Source organism: Alligator sinensis, unplaced genomic scaffold (assembly GCF_000455745.1).
Source record: "Alligator sinensis unplaced genomic scaffold, ASM45574v1 scaffold375_1, whole genome shotgun sequence".
Classification (NCBI taxonomy): domain Eukaryota; kingdom Metazoa; phylum Chordata; order Crocodylia; family Alligatoridae; genus Alligator; species Alligator sinensis.
This window is the reverse complement of record NW_005841928.1, coordinates 1,881,634-1,903,930: the sequence shown is the minus strand read 5'-3', so window position 1 is coordinate 1,903,930 and position 22,297 is coordinate 1,881,634. Positions and strand designations below refer to the sequence as shown.

The 22,297-nt window shown below is 42.6% G+C and overlaps 1 long non-coding RNA gene across 1 annotated transcript in view; it reads right to left on the bottom strand.

Moving 5' to 3' along the window:
* The window catches only part of LOC102370057, a 61,528-nt gene extending 42,827 nt beyond the window's left edge, over window positions 1-18,701 (bottom strand). Inside the window, exons 1-2 of the long non-coding RNA XR_323301.1 lie at window positions 18,620-18,701; window positions 17,281-17,415 (exon numbers count right to left, since the gene is read on the bottom strand). This is a non-coding gene — a long non-coding RNA (uncharacterized LOC102370057). The remainder of the gene's footprint in view (window positions 1-17,280; window positions 17,416-18,619) is intronic.
* Window positions 18,702-22,297: the final 3,596 nt, after the last annotated feature.

The window sequence follows — 22,297 nt, the reverse complement described above, 5'->3', positions numbered from 1 at the left end:
AGTGAATCAGCAGATTTAACTTCATGCCTCTATGCAAGTTTCATTCACCTGGCATTACTATAACTTGACAAAGCCATCCTGCACATTCCTGTGCAGGATCTTAAAAACATCCTCCTCCTTTAAGACTGAATAATTCAGCTCAGTATATTTCGCACTTTTCTAACATAGAAATATTCTAAAAAAATGCGTATTTGATACCATGTTTTGACATTTAAATAAAGGGCTAAGATAAAGAGAGGTGCTAAGCACCCAGTATTTAAAACAAAGTCAATGGGACATGAAAGTACATAGCATTTCTGAAAATAAAACTATTTGAATATATATTATAGATGCCTAATTTTAAGAACCTGTTTGAAAATCATTATTTTTCCACCCTGGATATGTGTATATGATAATTGCATTGTAATATTTGTTTTGTATTCAAAGGCAGACTACTAAATCTTTATTCTGCCTGCTGGCAAGTTCTGCACATCACTTTATGTTTAAAAAAACCTGTTATTATGTGTGCTTGTATGCTCAAAAGCAGTTTTCAAACAGCTACTGATGCTGGATATCAGACAGGTGGATTAGGTCCATTAACATACATGCAATCATACTGAATAACTACATGGTGCATTTATAGGCCTGATATACAATGATACATTTACATTGTGTAGAAATTAATTAATTTAGTAATCACTCTATATTCAGAGAAGTTGCTCTTTTTTATTTTGTAATCTGCACAGGCATGTAGTAGGTCATTCATTAAAAATACAATTACCTTCCATGTTCCTGTTGTGCTAGAAACATTGGTACATTTACTCAGTATGGGCCAATGATTACAGGGAAATATTCTATTTGACCTTTCCAGTAACTCTTCAGCTGCTTTCATCATATTTCAAGGACTCAAGTGCCCTTGCATGTGTTTTAAAGAGTATGAGCCCTCAAAACTGCAGAAAGAAATGTGAGCTGAAGTCACTTAGCAAAATTGCTATATGGTAATTTGCTTTTTATAAAACAAATAGTATTAAGCACATCATATGGCATACAAGCCCAAATGATATGGAAAACACATCTTCAGGCATAACTATGATTACATTTTAGGACAGTAGCAGAAACAAGAGAATAACATTTCCATGCCATCAGATTAGGCAGGCTTCATTGCCCAACTGGAGGTCCCACTCCAGCTGAAAGTCGAGCACAGTGAGATAAGCACAGCTGATTGACGTGTTTTAGTACCAAGGGCAACACATTTATTGGAACAGTGGGAACATCTACATGTATGCATTTACTGTGCAGTAAGCAAAATTACTGCACAGTGTGGGCACGCGTGTACATGAGCATGCCTGTACTGCACAGTGACTATGGTGGTTTGTGACTATTTGGGTGTAAATTTGCTACCCACGTGATGCAGGTAGCAAATTTACGCCCGATTAGTTACTGTGCAGTAATGCATGTGTAGATGCCTTACTGTGCAATAATGCAGGAGCTTCCTGGCTGTATCTGCCCAGCCACTAGAGAGCCAACCAGAGCCCAGCCCAAGGGCTCCTGCTGCCCCCTCTCTTGCTGCTGGGCTGGGCTGCTTTCTGGCAGCACCCAGCTGCAAGGTATAAAAGCCTGCAGTCTTTTTGTGCCTTGGGGCACACACTCCAGGGAGCTAGCATGAGCTGCTTACAGCTGCAGTACCCCAGCAGGTCCCATGTGACCCCTTGGACAACCTACAGGGTTTGCAGGGTCTGTCCTGCTTCAGAGCCACAGGTGAGTGCTGCCAAAGGCTGCATTTTGCTGCACCTCCTGCCCAGCCTTGTGATCCCACCAGGGCCAGCACCTGCTGCCCACTGCTGCTCACTCACCACCTCTCTCTCTTTGCAGAACTATAGTGAAGCACCTCGGCCATGCGGCTGTGATTTCCTGGCTATGCCCCTGTTGGGGGTACTGCTCCCAGCCCTCCAAGGCCAAAATTACAGGGCCAGCTGCATGGGGGCAGTCAGCTGGTGAGGGGCATAATGTTCTCCTCCTCCCTCATATCCAGCCTCAGCCCCATATGCCTGCATCCATCTGTCTGGAGCCCCAGGGGCCTAAACTGGACTCAGGAGGAAGTGTGCACCCTTGTGGCACTGTGGGGTGAGGAGGATGTCCAGAGGCAGTTTGCCCAGGGTGGGCGCTCAAACACCCACATTTATGAGGCTCTGGTGGCTGGGAGGGGATCCACCTGCTCCAGTGGCTGGTGGTCATAGTGGAAGGTTGGATGGTGGACCAGCAGGCAAGGTGGGCAGAAGACCTTGCCTGGGAGGCCACCCAAGAAGAGGCACAACTGCAGGCAAGGCCCACTGGCTCAAGCTGGAAGCTCTGAATTGGCAGCACATGGAGCTGGCTAGCCAGGGCCACCCAGCAGAGGCTGTGTCCATGGTCCCTCCTTTGCCTAGCCCCCACCCTGGCCCCAAAGAGCCCATGTCCCATTTGGGTTCCACAGCAAGCTCCCAGCAGCACCCTGGAGCAAGTGCTACAGCACTTGCCAGCCACAGGCATCCCTAGCCTTTACTGCAGCCCGTGGACCTGCAGGGGAATTATCTGTGGTTGAGGTGCTGGCCACTGGCCACAGGGCTCTCCACCATGGGTGGCACCACCTCTCAGTCCCTCACAAATGGACTCAGGGATGGGGTCAGACATGTGAAGTATTCTTCAAGTTTGAGGAATGGGGTTTTTATTGTCTGTGGGTGGGTGGGTGGTGGAGGGGCACTGTGTGTGGAGGGGGAGAGGGAAGGAGGCTGTGTTCATCTAGCATGGAGGGAGGAAGGATGGGGGGGTTATTAATAAAGTTTGTACTGTTCAACCTATTTGTTTGTCCTCGAGTGGTGCTGGGGGTGGCCAGCATGTTGGGGGGGGGGGGGGGCATCAGGGCAGGCAGGCTGGAGCAGGGAGTACAGGAGGAGAAGGTTGGCCAGAGCTGCCCTCAGCCAGTGCCCTGGGCCCAGCTGGCGGGTGTGTGACTGTCCTGAGGCCGGGGCAGGAGGGGCCAGTAAGGCCAGCACCATGGCCATTAGCAGTGTAGGGCACTGGTCATTGCTGGGAGGGGCTGGGCTGGAGCAGCAGGGTGCTTGGTGCTGCTGGCAGGGGCAGGCACAGCAGTAGCATGCAGAGGCAGGGCAGGCAGGGAAGGAGCAGCTGCGTACTGCCCCTGCACTGAGCATGCAGCTCCCGGGCAGGGGAGGGCTGGGCAGGGACCAGAGAGTTGGGGTATGCTTTTAAGATGGCTGCCAAGTGCTGGCAGGTGCCTCTGGCATCAGTATGGCTGCCAATTGTTGGCAGCCATGTAACCAGAGGCTGGAGCTCCCCCCACTGGTCACAGGGCCACAAGGCAGGTTGTTCTGATTTGAGACTAAATCTAGTCCCAGGTCGACTGCATGTGTAGATGCCTATTCCTGCTTACTGAGCAGTAAGTTACTGTACAGTAACTTTAATGTGTAGTAAATGTATATGTGGGTGCTCTCACAGCACAGTAAATTTAAGCCAACATAAATGCATGTGTAGACATGTCCAGTGTGTCAAGTTAACAAGTAAGGGGTTCATTATCTAATGTACTTAGCCTGACGACCTCTGGAGTTATTAGTTTTAGTGTAAAAGGGTACATGTTGATGACCTAGCTAATATTCTTCCATACAGTACATTTTCATGTCCCACATGGCCAAAAATTTACACAATTAGAATTTTAAAAAATGCTAGGAAACAATGGGGACCAGCAAAACTCAATTTATTGTAACATCCTACAATTTTGTGAGGTATGAGAAAAGACAGTAAAAAGGGGAATAGAAAAATAACTCAAGACATGAGCTGAGTAAAGAAAGAGAAAAGTAGAAGGAAAAGTGAACAAGGCTAAGATAAAAATGGTGAGGACAATAAACTATATGTCGTAGTGATATAATAGCAGTTACTTCAGGTGCTGACAGAAGCAAAGAGGGGTATCTAGAGAGAAACTTAGAAGAATATCTGTTAAGAAAACAGAAATAAAGGGAGTTGAGAGAAAAAAATGAACAGAATAGAGACTATAATATACAAGGAACACTATGAACAAAAAGTACATACTGAACAAGAAAAGAAAGAAAAGGAAAAGTGCTGTGTTTGCCTGCCATAAATTCTGAGAAAAACATAAGGGGAAAAAAACCCATAAAGGGAAGCTAGAAATGAAATTAAATATAATCCATATGCTACTACTATTTTGGAAAAAGTGAATAGACTTCTTTTAATCTTTTACTTGTTGTGACCTGGAATAAATGTCTGAGTAATTATAAATTCTTGAATCTGTAACCCAATTCTTTACTGACATGCTATAAGCATCTCCTATTGAAATAATCTGAGCTAAATATATCCTGTAAGAAGAAAACTGGGACTCTAGAGAATAGCAAGGTTTGGAGTTCATGAAATACTAATAGGAATTTTCCTATAATGATACTAAATGACTTGGTACCAACCCAAAAGAATTTATTAATTTAAAAAGTTAAGCATTTTTTATTTTTAAGTCAATTAAAATCCTCCCGAACTTCTGTTTCACTGCATTGTTGTAATCTGTTATCTAGTGCCCCCCACATGTTATATTATCAGAGTGACTCTCTTCAGTGATTAACTTCAGAAATTTAATTAAAATGTAATTAATTTTATGCTTTACTTGTTTAGCAGATCTTCAGTGAAAATAAACTATTAGATCAAGCTTGGATGTAACTATTTTGTATCTAAAACTATTAAATAGTTTATATATTTTGTACTATGCTTTGACAGTAATTAGAAGAAGACCCTTGAATAGTCTGCAACTGTGTATGTGACTGAGGAGCTAAAGAAGCCTGATTTAGTCTGTCAAAGAGTTTCCATAGATTGATCACTTTAGACTAGAAGACAATTTGTATTTGTGCATCTTCTGATCTGCAGAAATACCTAGTAAGAAACGTCTATAGTGCGGGTCTCTCTTACTTATTTATTAATTTTTTTCCATGTGCAAGAGTATTAGATTCCATTTTTCAAATGAGATCCAAAATGAAGTTCAGGCCATTTGTAGTCAGCCTTTATCACATGAATAACAATGTCAGCCTTAGTGTCCTGGCAAAATTCCAACTTGGGTAATTACTTTCTACCTACTTAGATAATTAGTGTATGCAAGTTACAACACTAATGCTGCACACTTTTCATTATACCTCAAATAAATATCTGAGCTGAGGCTTTTCAAAATGGCTCTGAGTTAGCCTCCCTCCCCCAAATGCTTATGGTCTTCTTTAGTTCAAATTATGAGCCTAGGGCTAGACTGAAAGACATATTTCAGTGCTATGGAATCCAGAAAACCAAAAGTTAGGTGTTTAGGCTTCCTACACAGTGCATGGGGAGAGACAAGCACATCAGAAAGATGATCCAAAATAGCAGGTGAACCCAGAACTGTCTAGAGCTAGCTGGAGTGTATTTGAACTCCTTTACTCTCTCAAGAGCTTAGGTCCCTGATTCAGGCGGGAAGCAGGCACCTCTATCTACTCAGCATTTGGAACCTGGAATCTTTTTCTTTCAATAAGCAGCTACATCTATTCTTTCGAGGAAATGGGGCTCTTTCCTCCCCACCCCACCATTTATTAAAGGACAGTGGCCACTTTTTACTAGCAGCTTAATTGGTTTGACCACTAGGAGTGGCAGATCTGGGTTCTGGGTCTTCATCAGTCTGATGAGAATTTTAACTTACCTCTCCCCCATAACTTACCACCAGCTGAATGGAGGTATGGGATCCCTTCATCACTCCTGTTGAAGCTGTGTTGTTATGCTGAAATAACTCATAGTTACAGAAAGATAACAAGCAAGCAAAAGCCAGCGAAATTATAGCCTAATGGTTAGGGCAATAAACTAGGCATGGATAGTTCTGGGCTCACAAGTATTCAGGATTAGTTCTGGGTGGGGGAGTTGGAGGGGGTTGCTGGGTGGAGGGGGGGAGAGACAAGTGGAGGAAGGTTGTTTTTTTAATCCACTGACTGATTAACAGAAAACACATAAAAATACTGGGAGCAGGGATTCAAACCATCATTTTTCCCCATGTAAGTAAACACATTCTTTCCGCCAGCCTACAGAATCATGCTCCTGCTAATGCTTTCTCTTCCTGGCCCCATGCTTTTTAATTTTTTTTTTGTGCAGTGACTTTCCTTAAACATAAGGAATAAAAAATGCCTCATACTCCTCCACCCTGCCCCTACCTTTGCCTACCCTGGTGGTTGGAGCATACACCAGGGAAGTAGAAAATGTGGGTTTGAATCACTTCAAACTGGGTGTGTATATACACATGTGCATTTACTGCACAATAACTGAAATTATTGGACGGTATGGGCACACATCTACATGTGCATGCTGATACTGAGCAGTAAATAGGGTGACTTATGCTTACTTGAGCATAAATTTGATGCCTGCTTCATGCAGGTATCAAATTTATGGCTGATTAGTTACTGCACATTAATGCACATGTAGATGCCTAACTGCACAGTAACATTGTGTGTGTCAATGTGCTTTAATGTCTGCATGTGTAGACACTGGCCTATTCCCACTGACTACACAGTAACTTACTGCACAGTAAATTTAAGCCAGTGTAAATGCTCATATAGGCATGCCCACAAAGAAGCAACTAGAACTTTGGTCTTCCTAGGCACATACCCTAATTGCTTGGCTATTTTCTGAAAAGTAGATGGCTTTGATAAACAACAAATAAACATACTTGGGTCCCTAAAAAAAGATTTAGGTAATCTTATTTGGGCATCTAAATCCTAAATTAACACCGCTAATTGAGTGTGTGGGGGTGTTATATTGCAGTTTTGGACTTAGGAACTTCTATTTTTTGAAGTGGCACTAACATCATGGGAGCTCCTGGCTAAACAGATTCCATTTTCAATCACTAACCTTAGCCATGAGGCATTCCAATTTTCAAAACAATTATAGTGTTAGTAGGCCTGTGCGAAGCAGCTAGTATTCGCTTTGGATTCGGATTTGGCTGATTCGGGGGAAAGTGATTCGATTCAGTGATTCGAATCACTTTTTTAAATCTGATTCAGAGATTCGGCTGCCACCAAATCAGCCGAATCTCTGAATCAAACAGACCCCATTCCCTGCCCACTCTCCCAGTCCCATCAATGGCTGTCACACCCAGCCCCAGCCTCCCGGTTTTAAAAAAAAAATAGTATGGCACTCACTGGCTGCTGCCTAGCAGGGTGGCCAATCCCTGCTGCCCCGCACTGCGTGGGGGGGCTCTGCCACAAGTCCCCATTCCCTGCCCGCTCTCCCAGCCTCATGGCTGCCCTGCCTGGCCCCAGCTCCCAGTTCTTTAAAAAAAAAAAAAAAGCAAAAAAAAGCCCTGCACTCACCAATTCCTGCCAGGCAGGGAGGTGATCTCCACTGCCCCACACTTCATGGGAAGGCTCTACCATGAGCCCCCAGAAGCCCTGATGGCCAATGCAGTATAGGGTGGTGTGACACTTCAGTCACTGATTTGATTCGGCAGAGATTCAACCCAATTCAGTGGCTGAATCGATGAATCCAAATTGAATCAGAGGACCCTTGACTCTTTCAAAATCGAATCAGAACCTTCCGAATCAATTTGGAGAGATTTGGAAAGATTTGAAGATTTGGACATAGACACAGCTTTAAATGTTTTTTCTATATACCTCAAGGTACCAGGCAGCTCATGAATGCTGAGATGGTGGGGTGGATGTAGCACCCCACAGGAGCACGTGGGGTCCCCAGCACACTTGGCAGCAGACCCGGAAGTGGACCAGAAATACTTCTTTTCCACTTCTGGGTTTACTGCCAGGCATGTGGGCCTCTCTCCCCTCCCTCCTCCCTCCCCCCCCCCCCCCCCGCGCTTCTGTGAGATGCTCCATCCACCCCAGCATCACAGCATTCATGAGCGTCACCTGGTACCTCGGGGCATGTAGAAAAAAACATTTCAAGCTGTGTCTATGGCCAAATCGCTGATTCTCTGAATCAGCATCGAATATTCAGATTCAGATTTGGCTGAATCGAATCAGGGACAACGATCTGAATCAATGAATTGAATCACTTTTCTTGATTCAGGCCAAATCTGAATCCAAATCAAATACAGCCCATTTTGCACACCCCTACTGCAGCAGCCAGTGAGTATGGAGCTTTTTTGTGTTAGTTTGTTTTATAGAGCTGGGAGCTGGGGCTGGGCGGGGTAGCCATTGACTGGGCTGGGAGAGTGGGCTGGGGCAGAGACCCCCCTGCAGCACAGGGCAGTGGGGTGCACCAGGATCACCTGGCAGGAACAGGTGAGTTTGGAGCTTTTTTTTTTTCAAAGAACCAGAAGCTAGGGCAAGGTGGGGCAGCCAAGCGGGGGAGGGGAGGGGAGGGGGGGCCTGGAAGAGCAGACAGAGGTCAGGGGGCACTCAGGGAGGCTGGGGAAGAAGGCAGGGGATGGGCCAGGCACAGGTCCCCCCATGGTCCTCTCCCCCCTCTTCCAGCCTCTGCCCCCTACTTACCAGCACAGAGTCTGGGTCCAGCTCCCTGCGGCAGTGAGCAGGGACTGCCTGAATCTCCAAAGCTCTGAGAATATTTTCCTAATCAATTTGGAGAGCTTTGAATCAATTCAGACCTTTTTTTGGTCTCCAGCTTCGATTTGTATTCAGAGATTCAGCTGCCGAATGGGGCTGAATCTCCTCCAAATCGAATCAGTACCTGAAGCTTTGCACAGCCCTAATAGTAAGCATATGGATGTTGGAGTACATGGAATGGATGACCTTTACTTAAGAAGTTCTCAATCTTTATGATAGCAGAGCTGATGCTGCCTTGTAACCAGACTAATTTAGGGAATTACAAAAGATATACTGCATGCATCTGTCAGATTATGCGGAGATTATGTTTTAAATTTGAGGCCACAGGACTTTCATCTTTGGGAATTTTTTCCTTGCGGATCTATGATGTAAGTAATAAAACAGTTCCTACTAATTGATAGAATTAGGAATGTAATAAAATATTCCCCTTTTCACTAGTTCCACTTATTCCTACTTTCCTTATGAAGTTTAAATAATCCTTTTCATCCAACAAGCCTGATTTTAAACTCATGCATTGAAAAATGCAGTTACATGCCTTGTTTGCACACACATATGTCAAATTTGCATGCACAGCACTGGCAGATACATGCACAAAATTACATGTATAATTGAGAGCTTAATTAATTTAAAAATCAAGTTCATTAGCTCCTGGATTTATATTATAAAGGGAAGAAAGATGAGATGGAACAATCTGAATGAGATTAAACTCAATGGCTGCATCCAGACAAGAAGGGGTGTGTGCTTGCAGCCGCACAAATAAGAGCAGCACAAATCTGTGCTGCTACTTTGTTCCCCAGTGCACACTCCTGCACTTTGTTAAGGGACACGTTGCCCCGCTTTAAGCAAACTGCCCTTGCCCAGCTCATCCTAGCTCCTGGTGTGTTAGAGCAGCCAGGGCACAAATGGAACAGTAGAGATGATGTCTCTAGCAGTCAGATCATCTCACTGGAGGACCCAGCCTCCATTTGTTCCACACTATTTTCATGTGCACTGTGCCAATTTTATTCATGGCATGTTTTATTGTTACCATGAAATCCTGGCTACAAATTTGCAGTGTGGGGCATGTTTTAATGTTCCATGCATGTGGTTTGTGGCACCACAAAGAGACTTCTTTCAATATAATAGTCCATTCCAGGAGTATAAAAAAGACAAATTTCCCCTTTATAGCAGGAAAGTATATACAATGCAAAGTCATTACACTTTCTTTAACTATATATTTAGGTATATTTGAATATGAAAAAATACATTGCAAATGTCTTGGTCCATATAAGAAGGGTTGCTGCTTCTACTAGTACAGTATTTAGTGAGCAAATTAATGACAGTGAAATAAATATATGCCAGTGGTTAGAATTTAAGAATGAGTGGGCACATCTACACAAGAAGCTATGTCGCCATAGCAATGTGCTATGGTGACTAGTGTCAGCAGGCAAAAACCATGATGCTGCAGCTACACTGCTGTAGCAGTGAGCTTCCTTCACTATAGTGCATTGCTATGGTGACGTAGCAGCTAAAAATAGGCATCTGCTGCCAGCACAGTGCAGTACTTCCAAAAGGAAGTATCAAATGATGGTGCAGTAACAACAGCACCATACGGGCACGTGTAGATGCGCCCAGTATGTAGGTGACCACCACAGGTTTTATTTAGTCTCTTTACATCCACAATATTTGATTAGATTCTTTTTTTTTTACATACTGTTACTCAGTTATTTTTTAAACACTTACCTCATTCAGCAAATATACAGCAATTATGCAAACATGATGCACATGATCCAAAGCCCAGTGAAATCACTAGGGCTATGCTCCAGCCCATCACTGAGGCTTTCACTTAGCATGTGCCCCAGCCCAGAAATAAGGCAGCAAATATACCTAAGCTGTACACCTGTTGGGTATGCGTCAGCTTTGCAGGTGTACTCCCAGGCTCTCTTAGGTTCACAAGAAAGAGAAAGGAAAAGAGGATTCATACCAGGTTTTGAAAACAGTAACAGAGACAATAAGGAACCATTAAATATCACATAGCATAAACTTTACCAAATGCAACGGGAAGGTTATGGTATAATGCCAGATCTAAACAGTCAAGTGTCCATATGCATGTGAACAAACTTCCATATGGATAATAGAAAGAGGATATATATCAGCTATTAATAATCTGTCTCATTGGATCTAGTATGTAGATTTCTCCCTTAATGCTATATTTTTTATCTTGAATACAGCTGATTGGAATGTCTTTACAAAGAAAGTGTGGGAGGGGGTTGTTTTGTTTCCCTTTTTGTTTTTGTTTTTTGTGAAAAATGGGCTTTTTAAAAAAAAATATTTTCTCACAAAATAATTTTCCCTCAATGAAAATACTCAAGTTCCATTTTAAAAAGAAAGAAATCAAAGAAAAAGAGAAGGATTGGAGTTAAACTAAGATTATTAGATTTTGCTGGAAACCAAAATCAAAAACCATTTATAATACTATTCATAGAAACTTCAAATTAAAAGTTTATTGTTGCCCGAAATTTCACAGATATTTCCCAACTGCCTTTACTTGAAAGCTAAATCAAGTCTATAATAGTAGGGTCCTTTCAAGGGCTAAGGAATGTTAAAAGGGAATATTATACTGATATAAAATACAATTCCATGGGTGCTCAGGTGGGATGTTCATATTTAGCAGCAGCACCAGCTCTCCATCCTCATGGTGCCCAGATGCTCACATACTCACCACTCTGGGGCTCAGGGTATTCTAGGTTACAAAGCCAAACTTCCCCTTTGTGCTCCCCAGCAGTTTGCAGTTATATTTATGATGGCACATCATAAAAATGCATTATGCCCTTTTTCCACTCAAGTGCACTTCTGATTTTGGAAGTGAGAACTGATGTGTGTTTAAGCAACAGACTTTGCTTCTCAGCCTCAGTGCTGGAAGGATTGTCATAATGAATCTATTCTGCATCCAGATATTTTGCAAACATGATTTTTTGTATGTGATTTGCATGAAGGATGATGCTTCCTATTTATGAATATGATGAACATTTCCACTGTTTTCAATTGACTTTGGATCAACATTATGCAAATTCCTTTTAAATTCAATTTAATTTACCACCTGATTTGATACACTGATGTATTTTTCCAGACTGTGTTGTAACTGCATTGACTACTTTGGCATGGCTACATACAAGTGTTACATTTAGCTCAACCTAACCAAGGTTAGGCAAGTATGAATGCCCAGTTATGCAGGTGTTCACAAGTGTTAAATTGCCCCCAACATGGCGTGCCAGATCTAACTTAGTTCACCTCAGGAAGCCAGGTAACTTAGATCAATTAAGTGGTAACTAAATCTATGAAATCTTAACTCGACCTAGTGAATGCCTTCACATGTTCACAGCATAGCCCTGGGGCTAGGAAAGCCCAGCCCTTGCCCCAGTATGTGGGCTGTAATGTTCCTACCCCTACCACCCCGATTAGGCTATTTTTAGCTGCCAGTTAGCCCACCCAGACTGGGAAACTCTGCCCCGCCACAGACCTACAAATTGCTCCTAGCCCTCCCAATCCCACAATCTGCCAGCACCCCTCCAACCCCACCACTCCCTCTGGCCCCCCAAATTACATGCCTTGAGCTGCCTGTGCTGCTCCCAGAAGCAGCAAATGCCAACATGTGCTACTTTGGGTTTAGGTTTAGGCAGCTTAAAACAAGCCACCTAAATGCAGCAAATGCTTGTTCATGCCTTTTGTCTACCATCTGCTGAGTGTTTATCCTTTGCCATAGGAAACTGCAATTTACTAGCAACAACAGCTGCTTTCTATAAAGTTAACATTGGCTCATATTTTAATACTTTAATACATGTGGATGGTTTCTACTGAAGATTTGATAGGGGCATCTTTCTTTAAAAAAGAAAATCTATATGATTAGGTTACCTTTTTAATATATCTTTTAGAGTCTATTGAATATCAGCCTCTTGCTGTTAAATTTTGCTTCAGATAATATTGTGGCAGTTCAGGGTTTTCCTTTTGGAGCCCTCCTATAGTCTAATTATACTTTCCTGATACTCTGGTAAATCTTCTTGAGCTAAATCAATTGAATCCTCTCTGAAGGAATAGATTTTGGTGCTAATGAAAATGTTAAACCTCAGTTTAAGCCATTAAATTCCTTATCACTTATTTTTATGGCTAAAGTAATAACTATTTTTATAACTCAAGAATGATTAATTATATCCTGACTCATACTTTGATATTATTCAATTTTTCAAAGTTTTGTTTCTGATGACACTTTATTTAAAGTACTGTCACATTCTTATATGGATAGACTTACCAAAGCCATCTATATCATTCATATATATATATATTTTTCCCAACTATTTGAGTTGGTCTAATAAAAGATATCAGATTTACCCAGAGAACCTTGGCTAAACAGCACCATTCCAATTTGACTTCCATTTCAATGATTCGATGGAATAGCGTTTCATTTCGAGTTTCGTTTAATTTTAAAAGCACCGTTCCATTTTATTTTGTTGAAACTGTTTTGCTGTTCGATGCTGTTTCGATGTTTCACCCATAGGTTATTATGGGGAAACATAAAATGCAGCAGGCAGGCAGATTGGGGGCTCACCCACACCCCCAGGAGGACTGCGGGTGTGGGCTGCGCCCAGTACCAGAGAAAATTGCTAGTGCTGCCTGTCCCAGGCAGCAGCGGCAGCCTCCCCTCATCCGGCATGCAGATCCAGGGGCTCAGACCCCGGGAAGGAGTCTGGCACAGCCTGGCAGTCCTCCCAGGATTGCACAGCCCAGGATCTGTGCCACAGATGAGAGGAGGCTCAGGCTGCCTATCTGACCTGGGACTGGTGCTGGGTGCGGGCTGTGCCCAGCACCGGACAAGATTACTGCTGCCACAACCTGAGCCTCCTCTCATCCGGTGCAAATCCCTGACAGCCTGACAGCCCTCCCGGGGATGCAAGTCCCCAGATCTGCACCCCAGATGAGAGGAGGCCGCCCTGTTGTGTGGGACTGGCGCTAGGTGCAGGGTGCGCCCAGCACTGGAGAAAATTGCTACGATAGCTAATAGTTTAGTTGTTAGGCTACATTTTTGGGAGGTGAGAGAAGTGTTTGAATCTCCATATACTCAAAAAGGCATAGAAACCTGACCTTCTTGGTGAGTGCTCTAACCACCTCTTCCAGCCTTATTTCAAAAAATAAAACAACTGGTTTTCTTTTTCATGGGTTCAGTACTGTCAGTGTGTGTTAGGGGCCTCTGATACTCTCTTGTAGTTAAACACAGCCCGCCCCCACCACCCCACCATCCTTTGTTTCTGGATCTCAGTAGAGTTTAGACATGAGCTAAGTGCCTAACTGTTCAGTGCAGGGTAGTTCTGGTGTGTACCAAAAATAGCAGTGCAAATACTTAAGAAATGTTTAACCCTAAGATTCAGTTTTAAGGGTTGCCAGGTGTAGCCATTCACTGAGCAGTGATTTTATGTACTTTTGGACTTGGTTGTACTACAAAATAGGCATGGTTATTTTGTGAAAGACCTCTGAAACTGTAGCCCATGAAAGAAAATGAAGAAACCAGCTGTTTATAGCATTGTGGGGTAGGAGCAGAAGAGATGCCATATGGGGGCAGACCACAGTGACAGAAGGTGGATGCAGGTCCATCTGCTATCAGTTCAGGTAGATGTCGCCTCACATGGGTCATGCATCCTCTTTGAATATCTCTGTATTCACCATCAGGTAGAATTATGACAAGGTAGAAGGATAAACTCTTCATTGAAAGGAGCCACAGGTTGGATGAATGGCCCGTAAGGTAGATAGAAGGCTGGCTGGATTGTTGGGCTCAACAGGTAGTAATCAATGGCTCAATATCCATATAGTTGGCAGCCAGTATCAAGTGGACTGCCCCAGGGGTCAATCCTGGGGCCAGTTTTGTTCAATATCTTCATTAATGATCTAAAAGGTGGAATGGATTGCCATCTAAGCAGGTTTGTGGACAACACCAAGCTGGGGGTATAGTACACATGCTGGAGGGTAGGGCAGGATTCAGAATGGGCTAGACAAATTGCAGGAGTGGGCCAAAAGAAATCTCATGAGGTTCAATAAGGACAAATGCAAAGTCCTGCACTTAGGGCAGAAGAATCCTGTGCACCGCTACAGCCTGGGGACTGGCTGGCTAAGCAGCAGCTCTGCAGAAAAGGACACGGAGGCTACAATGGACAAAACTCTGGATATTAGTCAGCAGATGCCCTTGTTGCTAAGAAGGCTAATATCATACTGGGCTGAATTAGTAGGAGCATTGCCAGCAGATCAAGGGAAGTAATTATTTCTCTCTATTCTACACTAGTGAGGCCACATTGGGAGTACAGTGTTCAGTCTTGGGCTCCCCGCCACAGAAAGGATGCGGACAAGTTGGAAGGAGTCCAGCAAAAGGCAACAAAAATAGTGATGGGGCTGAGGCATGTGACTACTGAGGACAGGCTAAGGGAATTGGGTTTATTTAGTTTACAGAAAAGAAGACTGGGGGGGGGGGGGGGCATTGATAGCAGTCTTTAACTACCTCAAGGGTGGTTCCAAAGAGGATGGAGCTAGACTGTTTTCAGTGGTGACAGATAACAGAACAAGGACCAGTGGTGTCAAGTTGCAGCAAGGGAGGTATATGTTGGATATTACAAAAAACTCTCTCACTAGGAGGGTGGCAAAGTACTGGAACAGGTTACCTAGGGAGGTGGTGGAATTTCCATCCTTTGAGGTTTTTAAAGTCTGGCTTGACAAAGCCCTGGGTATAATGATCTAGGTAGGGGGGATAGTTCTGCTTTGAGCAGGGGTTTGGACTAGATGACCTCCTGAGGTCCCTTCCAACCCTAAGTTTCTATGATTCTATAAAGCTGGAGAGGTCTTATTAGAAGAATAGGAATTAGGTTGGACCAGGATTCCAACAAACTCCTGTTTTAGATGCCCTCTTAAAAGCCAGTCTCATAGATTGTAAATAAGACATATTTGTGGGTTTTGAAGAAGTTCCAGTTTAAGTAAGGTTTTTTTACTTTTGTGGGTGAGGAATGTTTGTATATCTAGAGAGAGCCACAACTGATGTAATATTATATACTAATATAAAATACAATAAAAATTAATATTTGCTTCAGTCTGTAAGTAAAGGTGATATCTCCCAAACTGATAAGATGACCACAAAAACTCATGATCAAGCCAGTAAAAATCTCACTTCATTTATTGTAGCACTTATATAGTGTGTATGACTAGTATATCTAGCTGTAGTGATATTAAAAAGATTAAATTATAATCTATGGAGCTATGATCTTTTGCGTACTAAACACTGCAATTTCAAACAAAGCAAAAGGAAGACATCTAGCAAAGGTGATGCAATTGTCTAAATGCTAAATAAAATAGTTTTGCTACCTTCATATAATTATGTACAGGTTTTCCTCACTGTATGCGGGTTCTGTATATGCAAATTCACTCTTATGCGCCAATCCTTTTTATACCCCAAATTCATTATACATGAGGTAAATTCACTCTTGTGCAATCAGGAGCAGGTAAGTCCATGGGGGGAGGAAAAAGGGCTGTGGGTGGGGAGGGAGAGGGGGGGGCAGATCGAGGCCTCAGCGGTGAGAGAGGGAATGGGACACAAGCAGGAGCAGGGGCTGGGGTGAGTGGGGCCTCAATCTGCCCTCCCACCAGTGGTGAGGGAGGGAGTGGGAGTGGGAGTGGGGCTGGGGCTGGGGCAGAGGCAGGCACTGCACAGACAGGGTGGGGTGCAAGACAGGGGTGCAGCTCCTGCTGCTATGGGCTGCCACTGTGGGCCAGGGCCAGGGGCTGTCCTGCGCTCAGAACAGATGGCAGTGGTGCTGGGAGGGGAGCTATGGGAGGGCTGCAGCCATCCCAAAATTTGCCATAGCCCTCATAATCCCTATCCCAGCACCACTACCACCCGCTCCGAGCACAGAGCAGCCCAACCCCCATCGAAAAGTGTCCAGCAGCAGCCCACGGCAGCAGGAGTGTGCCCCGCATCCTGCACCCCACCCTGGCTGTATGCAGCACCTGCCTCTGCTCCAGCCCCAGCCCCACTCCCTCCCTCACTACTGGGGGGGTGCAGATCGAGGCTGAACTCACCCCAGCCCCTGGGTCTGGACTCTTCCTGGAGTGGGGGTTGCACTGCTCTGCACTCCAGGCAGGTAGCAGTGGCACTGGGAGGAGGATGGGGGTGTAAAGTGAATTTCGGGGCAGCTTCAGTCCTCCCTATAGCCGCCTCCCAGTGCTGCCACTGCCTGATCAAGCGCCCACCAGGAAGAGCCTGGCACCACCCCGGCCCCAGCCAACTTACCTGCTCCCAATGCAGTCAAAGTCTTGAAACGTATCCCTATTTGTTACTTTGTAAAGCAGGTTCCCTTTATGTGAATTTGAGTTATGCTCAGTTTGTCAGGAACGCATCTACTGCATAAAGCAAGGGAAACCCATATACAGCACTGACACAAGGTAAGGTGCTCTATTCCAGCACAAAGTTACTCCATGAAATTGAGTGTTACACAACTGTAGGTTTTGTGTGTTCACTAAGGGTAGCTTTTTGCTCAAGGCAAACAGGCTGTCACCTTCTCTCCTCCCCTTCACACGTTCCAACTGGTAAGGCCAACCAACCAGCAGAAACTTCTCACATCCTTCCTCGGCCATTCAGAGCTGAGTATAAGTTTTCTTTAGGTGGTGTTTGTGTCATTACTTGGCTTGAAAGTGTGTGCAAGAGAATAAAAATACTAACCTGGCAGATGATGCAGGGATAAGTTGTCTTGAGAAAGAAGCAGGCAGTCATCCTCTGTAAACACTCCTTGTCTCCTTTTCCTGATATTGACTGATGAATGGGCCTTCTAGAAGGCTGAAGAAGGGGAAAAGGAAACTGTAGAGGGGGAAGAAAAAGCATGTATTTTATTTCGAGAAATAACCTATTATATATATATATATATATATATATTGCCCTGAAGCAAAAAACAGTCTGAAAAATGCTAAAATTGGTGACAAATAGCAAGATATTTGATTTGTCAAAAATTATTTTGCTCAAACAAAATTCCAAAAATGCTTTGTGGTTTTGAAACTGTATTTTAACGGGGAGGATATTAACACTTATGCATACAGTATGCTTGATTTTCAAGAAATATACTGTTCTGATGAGTTCTAGTATTTTTGTTCTGGCCTGCTCACATATCTTAAATGAAGGCATATATTAAAACTATTAAAAAGCCTTTTTTTCTGCTTTTCTATTTGCATTTCACTTAGCAGTGAGGAAATGTATTATGAAAAATAATGAACCAATTTCCATATGTGGTGGTTGAATTTTTTTCAGTGGAATTTGACCCAGTGCTCAAGTCTGACATTTTGTTGTTTTTGTTTTGTAATCAAACAACAAGACTTTCCTTTAAAAGAACTTCCATTATTAGTACAAGAATATTTACTGATAATATGAAACATAAATGCATGCAATATGAAATGCAGATTGGGCCAGAGTCTCGGCTGGTTTAAATTAGCTTTGGGCTATTTTGTACCAGCTGAGAAACAGGCTTATTTAAAAAAATATATATATATTTAGAAGTGTAGCTATTTTAAATCTGTTTTTTAACAGCCTTCTCCTATGAAGGTATTCCCGTGGAATCCTGAGGTTATATTAGCAGAAGACAAACTACAGATAGTTTTCTATTCGAATTATAATCAAAATAGTAATTGATATGTGGACTTTTAGACAAATATATTTCAGTGTCATAGTTCATTAATCATATAGTTTACTGGTCTTATGCAAGTATGTGTTTGCCAACAAGACCTCTTCCAAAAGCCATCTGTTTCTGAACTGCAATTAATTTCTTTATGCAAGAAGAAAGATCTTGTCTGTTAAAAAATGTCTTAGCAATTTTTTTCATCTCAAGTTCCCACTCTGGCAGCTATACCTAGGCCTCAGGAAACTACTATATTCTGTATCAGCATTGAAGATGTTGGTTCCATGTTGAATACATACACCGAATCAAAGATAAACAATCTCAGATAGCTGTGTGTGTTAAGGTCTTGCATTAAGTTTGATATTTCTGTTGCCTAATCAATTGACACTTATTTACCTCAGATATTGTCCAATCCAGGGAATAAAACTGGTAGTTAGGAGCCATAGCCACAGGCAAGGATGGTTTGCACCATTTTCTTTTGACCATAATACCTACAGTGGGTCATCAAAACAAATCATTTTCAAGATCAGCAATCTGTCAAAGGCTACTGCTCTTATAATCAATGCTGAATTAGAGACATAGGTCAAACTTTGGACATTCCCATTTCCTATCCTGGAAAAAACGTGCTCTGACTATCATTGTACCTAGGTTTGATCAGCATGATTAACTTTGTGACCCATTGTGTTTCTGTGAGTCGAAAATCAAGTAGAATGCTGAAGTGTCGGTTGTTAAAAAAAAAGCTCAATGTGCTTCAAACAAAAAGTAGCATTTAAACTATACATTATAACCCCTGATATCATTGTATATTTGTCTTGATTTCTGTTATAAATACACATCGTTTTGTAGTCCAGTCCCCTCAGGAGAGTTAGTTGCCTTTGTTAATTGCTTAAAGAAAAGCCGGTGTTTATTTCCCCTTCACTTTTCAAAGGTCTCACTGTACAATGTCAGAAGATGGAACATGTCTGGATAGATGCAAACATTCAGCACTATTTATAAATAACATGATCACAACACACCTGGAGAAATATGAACTGAGCAAATATACCCATTAGACTGCATAAATCTACTAGAATGTTCCTAAGGGTAAAAGCAATGGATTACATTTATTTTCATTTTCAAATAGTGGTCAGAAAATTACCATCATAGATGAGGTTTTGTAAATATAGCCCAGAAGACACTAATTAATTTGTTAGAAAGTGGAGGGCATATTTGAAAAGTAAAAGGTCAGGAGAGAAGCAACAAATAAATCATATAAGTATGACCTCTCAAAGCAAATCCCATTCTTTAGCTGGGTGGGCCAACTAGCAACAAGAAAGAAAAATAACTGGTGAAAAGCAGAGGAATTATTAATAGTATGGTGTCAAACATGGAAAATGGTGTTGACTAGAGTCCCCCAGGAGTCTGGGCCAGGTCCAACATCATTTAATCAATTCATTAACAACCTAGAAGATGTAGTATGGCCCATATACTGATGCAATTTGTTGATGATAAAAGACTGGGTAAATGCCTCTTTGGAGCATGGAGGTTAAGAAAGTATGTGATTTTGAATGATTAGAGAAAAGGGAATACAATCAATTAAGATTAGAGGGACGCATGCAAAATAGTTCATGTGAGAAAAAATAGTTATGCAAATCACAGAATGGAGGAATTCTACATACTGCAATGCTTGGGGGTTTATGGGGCCAGATTTTGTGAGGAAAAGTGTTCCTCTAGGAAACTGCTAAGTATCCTCACCTGCTACTGAAGTCCGTAAATTGGATTATGTAGCACCTTGCTAATGGAACTCCTGGTATGTCCCTAAAGGAATCAGATGAGTGAAAGTATTAGCTTTCATTATCATGATACTATTTATTATAGGACAGACTTCAGCATGGGTTATACAAGCTCACTGGGGCCCCTGAGTATATTGCTGGTTGCTAGCTCATGTTGAATTACAAGGCAAAATGGCCTAAAACTGTTTTCACCTTTAGCCAATTTATTATCCTGCAAAGGTGTGTGACTCCATGTAAGCCACAAATACAGAGAAGCAGGAGTCCCCTGCCTTTTAGCCCAACATCCCACTAGTTAGGGCACTTACCCAGAGAGTGTCACAACCGGATCGTAGGCCGCCTACCTTTACAAGGAACTTGACCGTCCCTTGCTATTTCACAGCAACGTGACCTAATCAAAAGTCCATAGGCCAGGCAGGACCAAAATGCACCCTTTGTGCTTCCTGTTGAAGCTGGCAACTGGCAGATGAGAGGGGAAGGTGTATGCGCCCAGAAAAATAGCAGGCAAAAGGGAATGTGGCTCACTGAGATAGACACTGCCCTACAAAAGAACAATCCTAGATTTTTGCCAGATGCTATGCTACCTCTGTTTATTAACTGTATAAACTGCAGTCATTCGCCAATGACAGCTCAATGCAGAAATACCAGGGTAAGCAGGGCTTATAGTACTCAAGCCATGCTTTCCTTCTAGGGCAATGCTCACCTTATTGAGCCACATTTCCTCTCACTTGCTCCTAGTAGCATAAGTGGGGCAGGACAAGGGGGGGCACTCACCCCAGGTTGTGACTATGAGGGGGTGCAAGGATCACTCCTGATGGAGTCTTTATTGTGGCAAGAAAAGTCCTGCACTGCCTCTGTCCAGCCACAGGAGCTGGACAGGGCAGTGCTACAACAAATGGTGTCTGGAAGGGTGAGTGTGGTAAGCAGTATGGTGCTCCCTCGTCCCTCCCACCCAATCTACTGCTGTTGACATACCATTGTCACTGTCCCTCCGCCCCCATAATAATGTCACTGCTTACTCCACCTCTCCTCTGCTGGCTTTAAGCACGTAAGTGTTAGATACCTCCCTGGAAAGAGTGAGGGTGCCCAATGTCTTTACTATTGTTACCCATTCTGCCAAATCAAAGCTAATATAAACAGAGCTGAGATTGCAGTGTGTACACACACATGCACAGAACTTCACAGGATCAAGTGTAATAGTTAACTGATGAGTTAATGATTTTCCAATGAACAGATGCTTTTAAAAACAATTTATTCATATCTGTCAAGGAATTATGAGGACCAACATTTTAGTCTTGCTTAAATTGACAGCTATTAATAATGTTTTGCATAAATATAGCACTTGGTACTATATAAATATTATTTGCAAAGTAGTGACTCTTGGATATCACAGTGAAGGATATCCTAGATAGATAGTTACCATATTATTGAGAAGTGATTTAATATATTTTGTAAATGAAGAAGATAAGGCTTAGAAAAAATAACTTGTTAAATTTCACACACTAGAGCCCAGTTCTGCTGACTCCAAAGCACTGTTTAATCAAGGTGAGAGAACACAGTGCATTAGATGATGGATGAAAACACCTGAACCCTTCAAGTCAATGTGGATAATTTTAAAACTAAATTCAACCTAAATCCCAGCTAAATGCTTACAAAAATGTATTTGGATCTAGCCCAAAGTATCTGAGTCTCACTCCAGTATCTGTTCCCAAAAAGAATGAGAGACTCCTACGTATCAAGAAGTAACTCATTTACTTGTTTTGCTTGTAAGACCTGAAATTTTATGTATAATGTTACAGGGCAAATAAACCACACCAACTGTGGTGCCAGTAAGTAGGCTGCCATGATTCATGAAACATATTGTGATTGACTGCCTTTCACCCATATCCTTGTGAAAACCAGTTAAAGATTTATGTTTAAAATTCTGTCCACCATTTGCTTTGGCATACAAAAACAATAAAACATTTCCTAAACTACCATTGCAACAATCTGAAATGTTCCATCCATGCTTTGAAAAACAGTTGTGTTTCAGTTAAAGATACAGAATAGTATAGTGTTTTGGCAATGGAACCAGATGGAAAAGGCTCAGAGACAAAGCCCTAAAGAAAAAGATGATTTAGCAGCAACTATAGCAGCCTTAATATCAGTTTTTGGCATGGAGAGCCTCTTTAAATAACAATGCTACCATATGTTCTGTAATTCTTTATTTGGCAGGCTATTTTCTATTGTTAAGGAACTCATTTCAATATCAGAAAAGTGTTATCACCTGTGATAGACCCACACGTTTAGAATTTGTTGAGAACAA